This window comes from Giraffa tippelskirchi, chromosome 2 (assembly GCF_054371585.1).
Source record: "Giraffa tippelskirchi isolate mGirTip1 chromosome 2, T2T-mGirTip1v1.2.pri, whole genome shotgun sequence".
Lineage (NCBI taxonomy): Eukaryota > Metazoa > Chordata > Mammalia > Artiodactyla > Giraffidae > Giraffa > Giraffa tippelskirchi.
Window position 1 is genome coordinate 197,913,739 of NC_137276.1, and position 12,726 is coordinate 197,926,464.

The following is a 12,726-nucleotide window of genomic DNA, read 5'->3' on the forward strand; positions in this document are numbered from 1 at the left end:
ATCCCTTGACTATTATAACATCAAAAGGAAAAATGGTCTGAGAAGAAGCTTTGAATATTGGAACTTCTGTACTTGAATACAGCGTTATTGTCCACCATTCCCCACAATAATAGCCAGGCTTCATCCACTGTAGAATAGAAGATTCAGGACCCAGTTGCACTGATCCCTTAAAGGGCTAGCTGCTTCTCAGTATGTAAAGATGTGGAGGCAGGGCAGAAGGTACATTAAGATTAGTGATGCCCTCTTTACATCTTACATATTTTTAAATTATATTACAAATTATTAATCTATTCTAATAAAAATCTAAGAAGTAAGTGTTGAGTACAGTCATTTCCCTTTATTACAATTGAGAATGCTAAAGCTCAGAGAACTTAGGTAGAATGTCAGAAATCGCCCAGCAAGAAAGTTACCATGCTATTATTAATGACAGAACTGAAACTCCCCCTCACTTCAGCCCAACACTTTTTTGCAAAACACTACATTTAAAATAAGATATACTGAATGAGATTCTATCAGACTCCACCATAGAATAATTCTTGCTCTGATGCTCATGGCAAGAGCACTAAACTTGATTTTATTGCTTTATTATATGTAAAGTTTCCAAAGCATACATATAATCTGATAATTAAGTGAAATAACAGGGCTGTCAATAAGTATTTTTGGTCAAAATAACTAGCAAATCAGATTAATCAATGTAAGTTTATTATTCTATCATAAGGTTGTTGACAACAATACTTGTAAGTTGACTTTATACACACACACACACACACACACACACACACATATATATATATCCCTTAGTTAATTTAAAACATCATATTTATTTCCATGACTTACACATCAACTTGGATATAACATTATTTAAAAGGGCACAAAAATCACCTAGATATCAATTTTGCTTCACCATTGTTTGACTATTCATTTTTCAACATCTATAGTTTCATTTTCTTTCCCACACATTGAGTCATAGATACTTGTATTACTGATTTCTGGTATCAATATATTATGCCCATGAAAAAGTATTAAATTATTTTTAAGAATAGAGACTCTTTTATAATTTCTTTTACATACCTCAAATACATGCTAATTGATTGAACTACAGTAGATACAGCACGTGCGCGCGCGCACACACACACACACACACACACACATACACACACAGAGCTATATACACAGATTACGTATTTGCCTTAATTCACTATTCCCTGTTATTGAGCAAAGCTTCTCTTATTTATGTTTATATTATCTGAATGTTTCCTGCCTTCATTTTTAGAGGTATTTTCATAACTTTAAATAACTAATCAATAGAAAAATAAGACAAAATAAGGCAAATTTCTCTATATTTTAATCAAGGTGCACTTATACTTGAGGATGTGTGGTAACATAATTAGTTGAATTTTTACGTCTCCATTACAGTAAATTGCAATTTTTAAAAGCTACTTCTCTACATAAAGTTCATGATATAAGCAAACAAATGCCAATTGAATTTTTCCTACATGTGTTTCACATCTTTTTACTGTCATTTGCTTTATACAGTCTGCACTAACTTTTTATAGTGGCCATTATTCTGTTGATGCTTAATAAAGGTGTTGCTCTTATTAATTTTATGATATTCTTCACTGAGATTTAATTTACAAACACACACAAATGCACACAAATATTCTATTGCCAGTATTGGTACTTGGCATTTATTATAACAAAATGGAATGCCTTTAATAAAACAATTTTTGGTATCTCAAGAATGGATAATAAAATAATTTTTACTATGTTAACAGAAGTCACAGAAGAGTTATGTAGTTAGAGGACTAAATGTTATATGGAGATTTTAATTTAAGTCCCATTTTAATTATTATAATATTTAATTATTATAATATCTATAATATTAAGTAACTCAGACTCTAGTAGAGCTCCTTTACTGGCAAAATGAATATGCTGAGTGAGGAAAAGACAGATTAATTGAAATTAGTATAGGGTAACTGCCTAATTATTTTTGAGAAAATAAACCTGTACAACAAACTTATTCTCTCTTTAAATTCTATGTGCTTAAGGATTTAATTGTATATATTAAAAACATTAAAAAAATAAACTAAAAGGTTATTTTAGTTTAGTTGCTTATTTTAGAATTGTGGAAAACATAACAGAACTCCAAAACCACACAGCAAAAATATAGTTGATAAATTTTAAGTATACAACTTTTAGCAAAATACAATTATAAAGAACACAGAATAAATTAGATAAAATATACAGAAAACAACATGAGAGATAAATGGGTAATGTCCTTAATGTGCCAAAATTTCTTTAAATCAATAAAAATAAAACAAGATTAATAAAAGTTCAGAGAGAGAAACAAAAGTATATTAAAAGGATGCTTTTCTGATTTCTGGATATGAATCATTTGGCAAAAATCTTGCCCATAAAAGTATCTGGGAATGGAAGATAAAATTGTAGAATTATAACTTAGTTTATAAGGTAGAAACAAAGGAGGGAGGGGGAGGAGATGGGGAGGTGGACAAAGAGAGAAAGAAAACAGAAAAGTAGCAGAGTAAGAATGAAAGCAGAGAAATTAGAGGATTAGCTTTTAACTTCACAAGGATAGAGGACTAGGCCATAAGTCTGTGAAAGGTCAGGAATTAGAAATGTGGCCAACTCTTGAAAAGTTCCCAAGTCAGAGAACAGTTGGATTAAAAAGAAAATACACACAAACGGGAAAGGAGTCACCAAAGAACCTTGTTTCTTTTTGTTGAAAATCCAAAGACCTGTGCCTCTGTGAATGCTACTTACAGAGAGGGGATAAAACTTTATAATAATTTGCATTGTCTGAAAATTTTCAAGCTAACAAATCAATGTAAAATTATAGTCGGATGGTGATGACTAATTTCATGTGTCAACTTGATTAGGCACCCAAATATCTTGGTACCCAGATATTTGAACAAATTTCACAAAAGACTCTGAAGGTATATTTTGAGTGGCATTAACATTTTAGTCTTTGAGTAGAGAAGATTGCCTACCATGATGTGAGTGGGCTTATCCAATCAGTTGGAGACCTCTAAAAAAAGATTGATATCTCTTAAAGAAGAAATAAATCTGTCCATAGCCTACCTTAGGTCTTGAACTGCAGCAACTCTTTCCAGAGTCTCTAGCCTGCTGGCCTATCCTGGATATTCTGGACTTACCAGTTTCCACTATCTCATTCCTTAAATTAAACTCTCTGTATATGCACATCTTATTGGTTTTGTTTCTCTGGAGAACTCTAATACAGCAGGTGAAATATTTGGAAATACTACAAGGCAAAACTACAGAACCACTCTGAGGGCTGCACCCATGATCAAGGCCAGAGATACAGAAAACAAAACAATCAAATAATAAAAGTCCCCTAAGAACTCAGTTCACCCCCCGCTCCCACAAAATAAAACACACTAGCTTAAAAAAAAAAAAAAAAAGACGAAGAAGGTGATGGCACCCCACTCCAGTACTCTTGCCTGGAAAATCCCGTGGACGGAGGAGCTTGGTGGGCTGCAGTCCATGGGGTCGCTAACAGTCGGACACAACTAAGCAACTTCACTTTCACTTTTCACTTTCATGCATTGGAGAAGGAACTGGCAACCCACTCCAGTATTCTTGCCTGGAGAATCCCAAAGACGGGAGGCTGGTGGGCTGCCATCTAGGGGTCGCACAGAGTCGGACACGACTGACACGACAGCAGCAGCAGCAGCTTAAAAAAACTCACTCTGAGGTACATAAAAAGTCAGTTTCATAGTAATATTTTTCCATTCCATGTAACATTATATTGAATAGTAATATGAAACAGAAAATAAAATAGGTATATTAATATTATTACAGTCATGAAAGAATAACTGAATGATAAGGAAGGTAAAACTATCAGGCAGATTTGAGACAGACCCAAATACAATAATTAAAAATGAAAACATATAGACAGTAAAATTTTAAAAAAATGTACAATTGCTAATTTCTATAAATTAGAAATAGTTGAAGAGGACTGGAGAACTGAGTCACTGCATTCATTAGCTATAATGCAGAGCAGAGAGATGAAAAAATATGAGAGTAGTGAAGAGACACTGAGGCTAAAATGAGATAATCTAACATACACTTGAGTTCTCAAAGTTAAGTATGAAAGAGAGGTAACATTTGAAGATTCCATGAGGATATACACATCCCTTGTTTACATTATATGTCTTGTCACATCATGGTAAAACTACATAATAATAAAACAAAAAATACTGAAGCCACTAGAGAGGAAGATGGCTTATTTGCAAAGGAACCTTGGACTCAAACTTGAATTCTCAGTCCCAGCATTCAAAGAACATGACAAATGAAAATAACTTCAACATGTTGAATGAAAGTGCATATAAATCTAGAAGGCAAATTACTACTGAATTCCTACTCTGGCAAATTACTACTGAAACTTAAGTTGAAATTTCTAATGGAAACTGAACAATGTTTGCTGTTTCTGGATTCTGGCCTATTATTCAGCTAGTATTCATCAGAATAGCCACAGGAGTTGTTAGAACATTGAGATAATTCCATCAGTTGGGAAACAGCTGATGCTCTAAGACTTCTGATTGTCTCTCTGAATGACAGAGTGGAATAATAGAAACAATGGTAGTCAGACAAATCACTAAGCATTTGGTTAAAAATAGGGCAATTATACCAACTAATATTTAAATTACAAAAATAAGATGGAATTAAAATGCTGTAAGATGGAAGGAAATGTATTTTCAATAACAGAATTGGTCAATAATAATTGAAAATATCAATAGCAGTATGCCATTTAAAAATCAAATCATTAGCTAAAATTCTTCTATCTTCCTAATCCACATTTGAAAAAATACATTGCAAAAATATCTAGGCTCAACTATTTTATAAGAGTATTTTATATATTTTTTAAAACAGGTATTTGTCTTATTCAAGCTATTTGCATTAGGGGCAAAAGGAGTAATATACCAAATAATTGTAACTCTGAGATCAAAAACTAGGTAAGGACCTAGGAGAAAAATTATAAGTGAGTTTCACTTAAAATATAAGTGTAAAAATTCTAAAACACAATTTTAAATGAATAAAATATTAGCAAATCATCAAGTCAAAATTATTTAAAGGATATAAAATTTAATATTTATATTTAAAATCTTTACAAGGAAAAGAACTCAATAGGTGAAAAAAACTGTTTTATAACACTATTATAATAAAAAGTAATGCTCAAACTTCAGAAGAATATACTTAAATGAATTACCATTTTTCATATCTAGTGCTGATAAGAACTCAGAAGAGGAATAAATTGCTATGTTCTTTGTGATTATTATTTACTAGAATCTATAAAATAGTGCACACTCTTTGACTAAACAATCCTTCCTCTAGTAATCTACAATGAAGGAATGATTCAAGCACTAATCAACTTCTGTGAAGAAGAATGTTCATTTTGCATTATCCATAATAGCAAAAGCTGGAAACCACCTAAATCAAAAAGTGATTATTTAAGTGAATTATGGTTTAGCAATGCAATATCATATTATGTAGCTCTGGAATGAGATAGTTCTCTAAGGACCAGCATAGAGTGCCACCGTGATATATTGTTGAGTGAGAAAGTAAGTACCAGAACCATATGAATAGTGTAAAGCAACATGTATTTTAAAAAATCTATCTGTTTATGTATTCATAGAAAAACATCTAGAAGGATAGACACAAAACTATATATAGTGGCTACCTCTGGGACATGGGATTGGAGTGAGTTTTTATGTGAATTTGTTTATTATGCCATACAGACCTTGGTGTTGTTGCATTTTAAGCACCAATATTACTTTTAAATAATATTAGAATAAGTGATCATTAAATGATTAATTTTATATACCTGGGACATAGATCACCAACCTTTAACTCTCTGCTCTTTTCATATTCATTTATTAAAACCTACCTCTAGTTAAATAAAACACCCTGGTTATTCCACACTTGCTCCCTATACCTGAACATGGCTAGATAAAAACAATCCATCCATCCTGGTGACCATTCTGACTTTAAGTTCATAATCACGAACATTAAGTGTGCTCTTTAGTGATGCCAAGAAATCAAAATTCATTTCCAAAATTCAGTCAATATCCCCATGCTCACAAGAAAGCTATTTTCTATCTTCTTTCTTTTTCAAACTTTTAACTCTGTCTTCCCTGTCCTTGCTTTCTATTTCAATAAGAAAAAAAGGGAGCAATCAGGAAGGCATTGCCACCAGCTGTAACCAAACTCCCTAACCCATCCATGACCCTTCCCTTCTGTTACTATGGATGAGTTATGTTCTAAAATTAACACTCCTCAAATGCATTGCATTTTCTTCTTTCTCATTTACATGGGAACACAGCTTCTGCATTTCTCTTACTATTTCTAATACCACACCAATGATAATTTCTCCCATTTTCAAAACAAAAAATAAAGATAAAAATTTTTTGTATCCATGTCTTCTCCTGACAGTGACTTATTTCCCTATCCTATTTTTACAGCAAACATTTCAATGTTTTGTTCCCTAACTACTTCTTTATTGCCTTGCTTCCATTTACTCTTGAGCTCACTGCATTCAGCCTGTTACTACTACTGCTTTACTCAAGATTGCTCTTACCAAAATCAGCTATCAATAGTGAATCCTCATTTCTCATCTAACTTGGCATATCTAGACATATTCTTGAGTTTGCTTCCATATTATCTTCCTAGTTTCTTCCTACCTTTCTGGCTATTTCTTCCCATTACTGTTCTTGGTTATCCTTTCCCATTCTCTTGTCTTGCCTATTTGAAGGGCCTTAGGGATTAGTTCTTGCTCCTCTTTTCTTCTCTGTCTTCACTCATCTCCTTGGTTATCTCATTCAGTCCCATTGACTTAAGATTTGTTTCCATGCTGACAACTCCCAGATATACATCCCTAGTTCAGACCTCTCCTCTGAACTCCATATTAAATGCTATAGTTGCCAATTCGATATGTTTTTTAGAAGTCCCATAGTCTTCTCACACTTGCCCTTCCACATTCTCCTCCTCCAGTCTTTAAGTGATTAAGCTAAAATCCTGTGGTCACATCCCACAGCCAGTCTGTCAGAAAATACGACTCTCTTTACTTTTAAGCATGCTCAGAAACTGATCATTGCACACTATCTCTACCAAGAACACCCTGGTTCTCACCATTATTATTTAGCTGGATTATTGCAATAGATTCCAACTTAAATTTCTGATTTTCTTTTCTCTCCTACTGCTTCTTCTCAACACAGTTCAGTGTTCTTTAAAAATAGGTCAGATTATATTATTTTTTTGCCCCCAAACCTCCAATCTTTTCCCATTTCACTTACAGTAAAAGTGAAGGTTTTTACAATGACCTAGGGGGCCCTACATGATCTGTTTTTCATTTTATTACTTTTCTGACCCTCATCACCTTCTATCTTCCCCCTCATTCAGTTCATGCCCTGATACTTACTGAACACGCTAGACAAATTCCCTCCTGAGTGCTTTTGTGCTTGCTTTTTCTTCCGCCTGGAATATTTTTCACTACATAGGCATACAAATGGTTGCTTTCTTATCTATTCAAGCATTTTGTACAAATTCTACTATTTGACTGACAACTTCTTTGGCAGCCTCATTTAACATTGTAAAGCAGTCCCTCACCCTAGTATTTCCTAGTCTTCTCTGCTTTATCTTTCTCCAAGGCATTTATCACCATGAGAGATATTTATTTGCATGCTTATTTACTATAATGTGCCCCCAAAACCCTTTTATAATATTTGTTGTTTAGTTGCTAAGTTGTGTCCGACTCTTTGTAACCCACGAGATGCAGCACACCAGGCTTCCCTGTCCTTCACTGTCTCCTGGGGTTTGCTTAGACTCGTGCCCATTGAGTCAGTGATGCCATTTATTTCATCTTCATAATATTAAGAAATTTAAAATTTATTGTTATATGCTCAGCATCTGGATATGCTTAGAAACAAAAGGTTTTCAAATATTTCAAATGAATGGATGAATGTTCCAGGTCTATCAGACTCAAAACAAATTTTTTGAAATGCATTAAAGGACAGAAAATTAAATGACTTAAAAATCAACATAAAGAAAATTGTAAATCCATTTGCTAAAATATCCAATAAAATAATATCAGTTATTATAAATATTAACCTATTAAAATCAAACATTTAAAGTCCAAAGCATTAATTTTTTCAGTTAATGGCTCAATGCAAAGAAATAGAAGAAGACAATAGAATGGGAAAGACTAGATATTTCTTCAAGAAAATTAGAGATACCAAGGGAACATTTCATGCAAAGATGGGCTCAATAAAGAACAGAAATGGTATGGCCCTAACAGAAACAGAAGATATTAAGAAGAGGTGGCAAGAATACACAGAAGAACTGTACAAAAAAGATCTTTACGACCCAGATAATCACGATGGTGTGATCACTCACCTAGAGCCAAATATCCTGGAATGTGATATCAAGTGGGCCTTAGGAAGTATCACTATGAACAAAGCTAGTGGAGGTGATGGAATTCCAGTTGAGCTATTTCAAATCCTAAAAGATGATGCTGTGAAAGTGCTGCACTCAATATGCCAGCAAATTTGGAAAACTCAGCAGTGGCCACAGAACTGGAAAAGGTCGGTTTTCATTCCAATCCCAAAGAAAGGCAATGCCAAAGAATGCTCAAACTACCACACATTTGTACTCATCTCACACGCTAGCAAAGTAATGCTAAAAATTCTCCAAGTTAGGCTTCAACAGTATGTGAACCGTGAACTTCCACATGTTCAAGCTGGTTTTAGAAAAGGCAGAGGAACCAGAGTTCAATTTGCCAACATCCGTTGGATCATTGAAAAAGCAAGAGAGTTCCAGAAAAACATCTAATTCTGCTTTATTGACTATGCCAAAGCCTTTGTGTGGAGTACAACAAACTCTGGAAAATTCTTAAAGAGATGGGAATAGCAGACGACCTGACCTGCCTCCTGAAAATTCTGTATGCAGGTCAGGAAGCAACAGTTAGAACTGGACACGGAACAACAGACTGATTCCAAATAGGGAAAGGAGTATGTCAAGGCTGTATATTGTCACCCTGCTTATTTAATTTATATGCAGAGTACATCATGAGAAACACTGGGCTTGATGAAGCACAAGTTGGTATCAAGATTGCCAGGAGAAATATCAATAACCTCAGATAGGCAGATGACATCACCCTTATGGCAGAAAGTGAAGAAAAACTAAAGAGCCTCTTGATGAAAGTGAAAGAGGAGAGTGAAAAAGTTGGCTTAAAACTCAACATTCAGAAACTAAGATCATGGCATCTGGTCCTATCACTTCAATGCATATAGATGGGGAAACAGTGGAAACAGTGTCAGACTTTATTTTTTTGGGCTTCAAAATCACTGCAAATGGTGATGGCAGCCATGAAATTAAAAGACATTTGCTCCTTGGTAGAAAAGTTATGACCAACCTAGACAGCATAATAAAAAACAGAGACATTATTTTGCCAACAAAGGTCCATCTAGTCAAAGCTATGGTTTTTGCAGTAGTCATGTATGGATATGAGAGTTGGACTATAAAGAAAGCTGAATGCCGAAGAACTGATGCTTTTGAACTGCGCTGTTGGAGAAGACTCTTGAAAGTCCCTTGGACTGCAAGGAAATCCAATCAGTCCATCCTAAAGGAAATCAGCCCTGAATATTCATTGTAATATTCATTGGAAGAACTGATGCTGAAGCTGAAACTCCAATACTTTGGCCACCTGATGCAAATAACTGACTCATTAGAAAAGACCTTGATGCTGGGAAAGATTGAAGGCAGGAGGAGAAGGGAACGACAGAGGATGAGGTGGTTGGATGGCATTACCAACATATGTACTTGAGTTTGCATAAACTCCGGGAGTTGATGATGGACAGAGAAGCCTGGAGTACTGCAGTCCATGGGGTCACCAGGAGTCAGACACGACTGAGTTACTGAACTGAACTGACTAATGGCAAATGGACTAATTTTATTCTTAAGACTAGATACTTTTGCTATATTTTTAGATCATCATTTAATGAGAGTTGCAACATGAAAATTCATAGATTTATGAAAATAAAAGTGGCTCAGTTGTATACAACTCTTTACAACTCCATGGACTATACAACCCATGGGATTCTCTAGGCCAGAATACTGTGGTGGGTAGCCTTTCCCTTCTCCAGGGTATCTTCCTAACCCAGGGATCGAACCCAGGTCCCTTGCATTACAGGCAGATTCTTTACCAGCTGAATCCTCAGGAAGCCCTATAATTAATCATTTCAAGTCCAAAGCATTAATTTTCTCAGTTAATGGCAAATGGGCTAATTTTGTTATTAAGACTAGATACTTTTGCTGTATTTTTAGATCATTATTTAATGAGAGTTGTAACATGAATTTGTCTTAGGCAGGAACACAAAATGCATTGAAGAAAACCTCTGATGTATGCAGTAAATATTTCTATCAGCATCTGACTGCAACACTATAACTTAAAAAGAAGACTTTTTCTTATTTTTAGTTACTTGTCTAGAAATATGTCTTATAGAAAAAGTTGTTGCCTGGTCACAAACCTTTGCAAATCTCTAGAGGTATAGCTTCCTGTCAGAAAGTAAGCAAATCATCACATAATAGACATGGAGATTCAGTATTAAAGTAACCTATTTAACTGGATTTAACTGATGATTTTGTAAACTTACTTGAGCATCCAACCCTTTTTCCATAAAACACAAATTAATATGCTAAGGAACTAAAAGGCCATAAAGCACACATGGATATATTGTTTCATTTGGTATCCTAAGCTCTTTGTAATTGTTTGTTTGTTTTTTTTTCCTCAACTGGGTATGGTTTTTTAGAATCAGATCTTTGAGAAAATTGTTTTAGTTGAATATATAATCAGTATCATATTCAAAAATTGATCATCTTTGTAATACATAGCATTTTATCATGCAGATTTTTCAATATCACATTATTTATGTAAGTTTCTAAATAATTTATTAGATGCTTAATACATCATTTCTGAATGGATGTGCATCCAATAAATCTATGCTCACACATATATGCATAAAAATAATATATTAACTTACTTTTAAGTATTTATCAAGTCACAGAAGAACAAATGTAGTTTTCCAGACATCTTTTCTATAACTGAATAATATCTACATGATCAAATATAATTTGCTGATTAATATCATAAAGGGTGGGACTGATAACAGACTTTTTAAATAGTAAGTGAGATTCAGATATTTAGGAAAAAGAAGAACCATTACTAAATTATTATAGACAAAAGCAGAAATGAAGAAAACTCAAACTATGGATACCAAACTATGTTATAAAGAAAGAAGTCTGCCAGGTCATGTCTATTTGGGTGAATGCTATGAATATTTTTTTCTCAGAGTAGTATTCCAGATAAGCCAAGGACCTGTTCAAACTTCATTGAACTGCTGACTATGCTCAGAGTGGGGCAATTTCATTTTTGAGTAATAAATTTTGGGGGATTATAGTGTAATGGAATTGATTTGCTTATGCAATTCTAAGTCATTTTAATGAAAAAATTGTTTGAATAATAATATTCTGTTTTCTTTCCAACAGTAAATAAGGGTATTTAAATGATCATATTTATCAACTCAAATCTCCTAGGTTTAGAATAATACTTCTTACACACATGTACAACATCTATCTCCACTCACAGGCACTTCTCTTTTTAAAGCCTAAAGTTGACTTTGTAAATCCCCAGAGACTTTAAATGATTCCCTATCAAACTTATAGATATCACAGTAAAATTCTAATGTGGCAACAGCAACATTTCTCAAACAGGACCATCTCTAAACTAAGTCACAGAGAATTCACAGGTTCTGTATCATGTTTTAAAATATTTTGTTTTCATTTTGACAACATCTAAAACACTCAATATACCTGAGCTATCTGAATGACCTGCCCTAAAACCAAAATCTGACAAAGGAATTCATTCCTTGTTTGTTTTTAAATTCACATTGACACCACTTTAAGCTATTTTAATTTGCAGGGTAACAAATAAAAGAATAATGGTGACTCAATATGATAAAGATCCATTTACCCAAAGAAAATGAAAACACTAATTCAAAAAGATATGTGCCCTCATGTTCATTGCAGCAATATTTACAATAGTCAAGCTATGAAAACAATCAAGTGTCCATTGGTGGATGAACAGGTAAAGAAAATGTAATACACACACATACAGGTATATTATATTCAGCCATAAAAAAATGAAACATTGATATTTGTGACAACATGGATAGATGTTGAGGGCATTATGCCAAGTGAAATAAGTTAGAGAAAGACAAGTACTGAGTGATTTCATTTATGTGTGGAATCTAAAAAAAAAAATCCATTATTGCCTTGAAATAAATAATATCGCTGTAGTAATCTAGCAAAGTTTTTATATTTTAAATTAGTATGTAACATGTAATATTTTATGTTCAACAAAATAACAAGTTCAGAGAATCAAGTTTTTATTCATTTTTGAAGCATTAAATAAGAAAATTATATTACTCATTATATGAAATTTATGTTGATTATTAGCATTTAAGTGATTTATATGAGTGTACATCTGTGTGGATCTTATACATGTAGAAGAGCTATAAGCTTGAGAAATTTATCACTACATTCATACTTGCACATACTTAAGTGGTAACCGTACAATAAATATAAAGCTAAACAAAATAGAAATGGTTTTTCCATAATGGAAGACTCCTGACA